Source organism: Phoenix dactylifera, chromosome 4, assembly GCF_051530095.1.
Source record: "Phoenix dactylifera cultivar Ajwa chromosome 4, Ajwa_hap1_PhDact_Kaust_v1.1, whole genome shotgun sequence".
In the NCBI taxonomy this organism is placed as follows: Eukaryota; Viridiplantae; Streptophyta; class Magnoliopsida; order Arecales; family Arecaceae; genus Phoenix; species Phoenix dactylifera.
The window spans coordinates 14,852,258-14,860,641 of record NC_143193.1 but is presented as its reverse complement, the minus strand read 5'-3'; positions in this window follow the sequence as shown (position 1 = coordinate 14,860,641).

The following is an 8,384-nucleotide window of genomic DNA, read 5'->3' as shown; positions in this document are numbered from 1 at the left end:
CCACATACTGTATGTGGGACCCACAGTACTGCATTTGTGGGACCCACATACTGTATGTGGGACCCACTTCCTGCATTTATGGGACCCACATACTGTATGTGGGACCCACATCCTGACCGCCTGCTCTTAAGAATATTCTTGCTTGCATGTGTGACATGTGGCGAGCCTGGACACCTCACACTCCTCCTGATGTCATCCATGACCTCATCTGCCCCATGAGGTCATCCATGACATCGCCCTCCAGGCCACCTCACCCCTTTGCATGCGTGACACGTAGCGAAGCAGGACACCTCTTTTTCTTGCATGTGTGACATGTGTCCTAGCAGGACACCTCATCGGACACCTCATAGGGACACCTCACCCTCTTCTTGGCCTATAAATAGGCCACCCCTCTTCCTTCTTCTTTAGATGAAGAGCACCAGAGAAAGAGAGTGAGAGGAGAGAGTAGCTCTGAAGGTGAAAGCCCAAGAAGGAGTTCTTGAGCTGTGAAGATCCATCTTCTTCCTTCTTCTCCCTTTCAGCCATCCTTCTGCTTCCCTACGAGCTAGCACTCCCCGGGAAGCTGATCATTCCGGAGCCTCGCATGGACGAGTCATCGAGGCCGGACGCTTGTGCGGCAGCGAAGCATCCTTGAACGAACTCCCTTCTAAAGGTAAGAGATCTGATTTCTTTTACGGTTGAGATATGATCTCAATCTTCAAATCACAAGAAGTTGTGATTTATGCATATTTATTTGAATCACACAATCCTCGGAATCTGAGGGCTTTGTGATATTTGGCGTCAAAGCAAAGGATTAGTGGAGACTATTCGATTCCCGGAAACTCTCATGCATGATCATGTGATGAAGCGTGGCTCTCCACCCGGGGGCTCATATGATGAGTACTTTGATAGGCACGCGCGGGTATCATATTGGGACTGAGCCCGTGCCACATATGATGTGCAGTTGGAGACTGTCTTCGACTGGTACCAGAGTCAAAATATCTAAAATATCAAGCATGTTTTGGGTTAAAATGTTTAACCCGTTCTTTCCGCATAAAATTTTCTAAAATTCATGCTTAGCCCTCTGCACGCACACTATCAATAAGATGGTTGAGAGTAGATTGCAAGGATGCTATTAGATTGTATCTGGTTTGGGTACCATTCAACTTGGATCGGACCCTATAGGGTATTGGGTCCAAGTTTTCAACTAGGAACTGTAAGATCTGATGGGTCTACAGGTCTTAGCTTGGATTGGGTATAGATTGGATTAAGCCTAGATCCTGGTACCTAACAGACGTACTTGTCCAAAACTACAGATAATGAGGAGAAGAAAAATGAGATAATAATAAAAGAATATTATTGGTGAGACAATGGTGATCGAAATTAAGTTTTGGTCTGCAGGTGGTACAAATCGGGAAGGTGGAAAAACTTAAGTTTATCAATATATTTATGGAGTATGAGTCAGAATAAAATTTATAAACTATATTATGAAATATATGGTAAATTATCAAATCTGAGTCAAGTGTGGTATGTGTTTACTAGACTTGGATCCAGAGTAGCAAAACTTGAGGGAATATCTTACGACTCATGCCTGATGTAACGCCCACATTTTCTAGATCGCGTTCAAGTCATATATAGGTGTGTTCCAGGTCAGGGTCGATCAGGTCTATTAGTCCAACCGACAGCCTTAGTAGGTTGTAGGTCTGCTAGTGAGTTCTTTTGAACTTTCTTAAGATATGGAGTTAGGATGGCAAAAGCTTAAACTTATTCAACGATGCCAGGGACAAGGATTGGGAAAGCAATAGTTCAAGGAATTCAATATATTGAGGAATTGACTTGAGGGATCTCAATTTCTGTGGGAATTTAATTGCGATGAGAAAGACCTAGACTTTGAGATATCTAGGTGGGATTGGCTGTATGTATGAAGGAGGCCATCTAAACTACAATCTCCAACTGCTTATTCCCTAGGAAAATTTCTAGAGTACTACTACCGATCACCTGTTAATCATCATCGCTTAGTTCACCCAAGACATGGAGTCGGAGATTGATGCCAGACCTGGCAGGGTCTGTGGTGTCAATTGACCCCTACCTGCACTCAACTAACCATCGACTTTTTATCCTGCGGTGAACTCAACAGTGATTAGCTGTGGGTTATCTATAGCTTTTTCCATGATCTCCATGATGTTTAGCCACAACCTCCTCAAGCATTATCCTTATTACTAGATGTTGCCGCCGAATCTCGAATGAGGTCAGAGTACAGCCCGAACAACTCTAAGGTCAGTTGGAGACGAGCTGAGTAAACTAGCTGAGGTGCACGGGGCGGAAAATCCTCCGATGCCTAAGTTAGAATAATGCGGCAACAACATAGAAAAGAGAGAATTTCAGCAGAGTGCGGTCTTTGTGAGTAATATTGCATGCGTACCTAAAGTCCCCCAAGCTCCCCCTTTATATAGAAAAGATCATTTTGTCGTTGCCTGACCTGACATAAAGTACAATGATAGCCAAGTAACAGCCGGTAGTACGGACAAGGCGAGAGTGCTAGTCTGCATAGGCGGTGGAAAGTGTTGGTAGGGCGCAGACCATAGTACTATCTGACCGTGGGCTGCTAGAGCTGTCGGTTATTGGAAACTGTCAACCCTTGTTGACACATACTGATTGTTCTTATTGGCTGATCGACTTGTTGGCTAGAGCCAAGATAGCTCACTTTGGTTGGTCAGCTGCTCGACTGGGCTAAGGTTGTTCTTCTCGGCTTACGTCCAAGATCAAGAGGGTAGACCTGGCCCAAGGTCAAGGTGTCCAGTACTTCTCCTAACACATGCCCCACACTTCTGAGGCCAAACTGCCTTCTGGTTCGAGCAGCGGATGTCAAATCATCACTTCAATAGAGGTAGAGACTTTTGTCGTGGAAAATAAATGTGTTGATCTATCTTCTCGAAGCAACTCCGAATCTAGAGTTTCTCGAGGCATCATCATTGTGGGGTTCTCTTCGAGAAATTATTACTGCAACAATCCTGGCGAATCGTTGCTTTGTGTCCTAGGCTAACACGTGGCATGATTTGCCCTAGTAGTTGAACTGACATTTCGATCAAGGCCGCTCACGACTCTATATAAGGGTGTCCCCAACCTTCAACCTCCACTTCTTGCCTCACTTGCTCCTTCGCCCGAGTGCTCGAGTGTCCAAGCTCTCGGGTGGTGCTTCGGCGAAGTCTTTCGTTCCTCCGGCACCGGCATCTTTCGTGCTTCTCCATTTTTGATGGATCTTCACTCCTTGGCTGCATGGCCCTTCTCTTTGTCTTATCCCTCGCTGCCTTGTTCTCTTCTTCATCTTTTTATTTATTTTCTTTTTTATTTTCCCCCATGATTGATGGTGAGATTTAACCCCTCGGACGGCAGTCGGTCGCCGGACCATTCTCCCGAAACTCGGCATCCAATCGGGCCTGGACCACGAGGCATCCGTCCTCACACAAGAGAGGATAGACGTCGTCCGAGCTCGGAATTTTGTTCCTCCTAAGTTCATCTTCAAGCTCACCGGTACCCGACCCCCTCCTTCTCAGCTCGGCCTATATGGGGAGACCCCGTGGGCCGAGTTGAGGCTATCTTTCCACCCCTTTTTTGTCAAGCTGATGAGGGCCTATAAACCTGTCTCGACCAATTTGTTCTGAATTTCTGACGGGTTCCGGTCGGCTTCCTCTCTCTTTATTTTCTCGAGGGCATCCAAGCCTCAAATTTTCTCTTTTGGAGGTGCTTCACTCTGAGGAAGCATCCTTGGGACAGCAGCTAGTGGCACTTTTCTCCTCCAAAAGATTGCCAACTGATCGGAGGTACTTTCTCTTCCATTCACAAATGGAAAGAAAGATTTTTCTTTGTTCACTCTGAGCAACTGTTGAGGTTCGAGACAGTGTGGAAGGGCACCTCAGACAAACCTAAATCGGCCCCTAAGGTTGTTTGGTGATGATTAAAGGGCCTTATACAGGTTTCTAGAATCTCAATCCAAGATTTCTGCTTTGGAAGAGCTGTTGTTCGAGGGGGTCGCCCAAAGTTCGAGGGGGGAGTCTACTTCGATCGCTGCTATCGAGGTTGCCCCCACGGTGGCCACCGAGGCTTTAGCCCCCAAAGTGTGTGGCTTGGCACAATCCTATCTGAGCTCGTCCATCTGCTTCCTTCCACTCTAGGTTGTGCCCCTAGAGTTTACTCCCTGCACAGGTCTATCCAAGAGTCGGACTATGCTCTAACAAACCCTATGGTGGCAATGCAATTGGTCGAAACCCTGCAGCTTCCGGCCAACCTAGAGGCTATGCGCTCTGTTAGTGTCGCCAAGTTCTTCGACTGGGCTTTCACCAGGGTCATTCAAGTAGGTCTCCGACTCACAAACTACCATGTAGTCTTTTTCTTTTGTTACTAACTCTTGTTATCCTTTCCAGCATGCCCTTGTGATCAGCGAGATAGTGAATGGTCGCGAGGTTCTCGAGGCGTTGCTTAGTGCTCGGGTGAAATAAGAAACTGCTAAAGAGCGGGCTGAGGTGAAGGCCAAGTTAGCCTCGGATGAGATCAAGTTGGCGAAAGCGCGTGCTCCGACCACATAGGCCCATGCGAAAATGATGGAAGTCCAATTGTGCATAGCTAGGGTAGCCCTCAAAGCCGTCGATTTGAGGGAAACGGAGCTTTCTGTGAGGCTAGGCTAGGACAAGTAGAGGGCCAACAAGGCCGAGCTGTGAGCTGCCGAGTTTAGGGTGCAAGACCTCCATGCCGAGGCAAAGGTCACAGAGGCAGTCAAGGAGTATCACACCTCCGAGGAGTTCAAAGAGGAGACCTTGGAGAACATGACCGACGCCTTCGAGAACGGCTTCCAAGAATTCTGAGCTTGGGCTCTGCGACTCTTCTTAGGAATGGACTCTCCGGTCTCAATGATGACGACGATGAGAATGGTGTAGGCGGGGGCGGCGGAGGCAACAACCCTGTTGACGGCGAAGTTGGCGACGTCAGCCGTGCTGAAGGTGTTGATGGGGGTGAGGGCAAAGGATGACGTCTTTCGCCACACTATTTTTGCTTCTTTGCTCAGATTAGTTGAGATCTATGTACTTTCCTTTTGTTCAGCCTCTACTGAGGTTAGTGTAAAGATTCGCAGCATTAATGAAAATGAAGAATTTCCAAAGTAATTAGGTTTAGTTTTGTTCTCGTTGTTTTTCTTTTATTCGAGTTTAGGTCGTCGCCCCAAGCTCTTTTTGCTCAGCTTCTGCCGAGGTCAATGCATATATCGAAAGATAATATAACAGTAAAGGAATTCCTAAAGTACCTAACTTCGATCTTTAATTGTGTTGGACCACTTCTTGATTTGAGCTTGGGTCATCTAATCGAGCTCTTCCCCTTGGTGGCTTCAGCCTATCTTGCGCTCCTCGGTCGATCAACTTGGGGTTCAACTCCTAAGGAATTATGATGGAGCTTGATTGAAGGAGATCCCAAGTTGGCCTGGGGTGTCTCCTTTCATCTCTAGACTATAGTTCTAAAGGCATCCCTAGATTGAGATCCGAGAGAGATTCTGAGTGGGCTTAGCCGAGTGGTCTGTCAAGCCTTCGACATCAGGCTCGGTGTCCTACTTGGGCCATTAATGACATGATGAGGTTGAGTGGCACGTTAAGCCTTCGGGGTGGTGGCCAGTCTTCTGCTTGGGCCATTTATAACTTGAAGAGGTCAAGTGGCATGCCAAACTTTTAGCACAGGAGCCAGTCTCCTGCTTGGGCCATTTATGACCTAAAGAGGTCAAGTGGCGCGCTAAGCCTTCATCGTGAGGGATGGTCTTCTGCTTGGGCCATTTATGACTTAAAGAAGTCAGATGGCATGCCAAGCCTTCGGTATAGGGGCTGGTCTCCAACTTAGGCCATTTACAATCTGAAGAAGTTGAGTAGCATGCCAAGCCTTTAGCATGGGGGGCAGTCTTCTGTTTGGGTCATGTACGACTTAAAGAGGTCTAGTGGCATGCTAAGCCTTTGGCGTGAGGGCTGGTCTCCTTGTCTCTAGATTGCAGTTTCAGAGGAATTTCAAGTGGGCTTGATCTTGAGGAGGACCTAAACGTCCCTAGGGTGTCAGCTTTGTTGGGGCCCAAGCATCTCCGAGGTGACCCAAGTCGAATATGTTTGTTGCAATCATCCAATCTAAAAGACAGAAAAATGGCACAAAGATTTTTTATTAGAGATAAGTTTGGGCTATAATGGACCTCACTAATAATCAGCACAAGGATTGTTGGAGTTCCAAGCTTGTGGGATCGGGGCGCCGTTGAGGTTCTTCAACCTACATGCTGAAGACCTTTAGTTGCTGGATCCTGAGCTCCTTTAAAGGCTTCAATCCGGTGATGACCACCTTGTACATAGTTTGATTGTTCAAGGTGGAGAATTCAAACCGAAGAGCATACTCCGTGATTACTCCGTCAGAGTTGGTGAGTATGGGACCGGCCCCACTGCCCCATAGTCCAAACAACTCATCCATGTGCAAGATTCATGGTCGCTCGATGGTCATCTTGTTAAATGTATGCCCTAGAAGCCAATCTGGCTGACACATTATAAATTCTGAGACATAGTTTTGTACTTGACTTTATTATTATTAAATAATAAATGGGTATCTTTTTCATTCATATTGTTTATGTGTCTATGAATCGTCTAAGAAATTAATAAGATGATAATACATATTCTCAAGAGTTGAAAATTTGAGCCATGTATCATTGGTGATTAATTTCTAAATGCTCCTGATCAATGGATCATCACGAGGACGGTGATCGATCCGATGAGATCAGTGCACAGATCGCTTTTCTTATGGATGGACGAGACTCGAGTCCACAGTGTAGGGACACTGAGGTGATAGTGCAGGTGCTTGTTAAAAAATAAGGGTACTGAGCGTAACCAATACGAGAAGTCACTTGGATGTCTATCCACTCGTCAGTGACTTGCTTGATGTTGCAGTAGTGTGACTAGTCCTTTGACCTGCGGTGCTTCAGCTACTTACAGTGAGGTTATTGTAGTTTGACTGCACGTATACATGGTTCGCTCAATTTCCGAAAGCTGGAACATGGAGAGGATTGGGCGCTTCACGAATGCTGGGACGGATCGCAGACGGCTTGGGATTTGGATGTTTCGTTGTGCATTCCATGTGGATGGTCACCAAGTGTCGCTCTAACATGATCAGGCTTGACTGCTGCCCATAATTGTGAGCTTGATAAATGACGGGTTCGACTAGGCCATGGCGAGATTGGGTGCGCACGGCTTGGACTATGCATCTTCCTGCATCAAATGTGCATTTTATCTCTGATTTACGGTAAACTATGCGAAACAAAGAATATAATATAACTCAGCGATATTATCATCATCTGTTAACAATAAGACTAATTTAAGTGGTATGTAGATCGCACTTTTGTACTCTCATCAGAATTCATTTCAAAACTTTACTATAAATCTCCTTTTGGTTGAGCAATTCACTTTACAAATACTCAATGTTTTGTCATCATCAAAAAGAGGAAGATTGTGGAGTGATTGGTTATACCCCTATTTGATTTTGATGAGCTTAAAGCATTTGAGTATATTTCATGTTGTACTAATGAATTCAATCTAGTGTTTCAGGCAAATATATGTGAATTTATCTTTAAGAGCATTGAGCTTTTGTTCCAAGTCATTTGGCTAAGTGTTGAACTAAATTAAGCCAAAGTCTGAAGCTCGAGTCGACTCCGAAAGAGTGCGAGTCGACTCTAAGTGTTTCAGAGGTTCCGGTACAAGCTCGAGTCGACTCCGGTACACTACAAGTCGACTCCGACTGAGAACAGACAGAAGGACAGAAAGATGAATTTCAGACCCTGTAACCGAGTCGACTTCAGAAGGATTCGAGTCGACTCCGATGCTTGCCGAGTCGACTCCCGACAGTTTCGAGTCAACTCCAAGGAGTAACAGACAGAAAGACAGCGAAGTATTTTCTGGACCCTGTTACCGAGTCGACTCCAGAAGAATTCGAGTCGACTCCTAAACAAGCAAGAGTCGACTCTCAGAGGAAAGCAGACTGAAAGGCAGAAAACCAAACAAAGTGACTCTGTAAACGAATCGACTCCGAGAATACGAGAGTCGACCCCAAGTCAGCCGAGTCGACTCCAAGATAATCCGAGTCGACTCTGAGGCAGTTCAACTCAAAAGACAGAGGATCAGTTTTCGGGCTCTGAGAGCCGAGTCGACTCCAAGATGATCCGAGTCGACTCGAGAAAGAAATGCAGAAAAATAGATCTCTGGAATCCTGAGAACGAGTCGTCTCCAACATGCCAAGTCTTCTTCAGATCTTGGCGAGTCGACTCCAGGTTTGGCCCGAGTCGACTCCAAGACGGGACAACACTTTAATTCAAATCCTGAACAGTGGGCGAGTCGTCTCCAGTAAAGCAT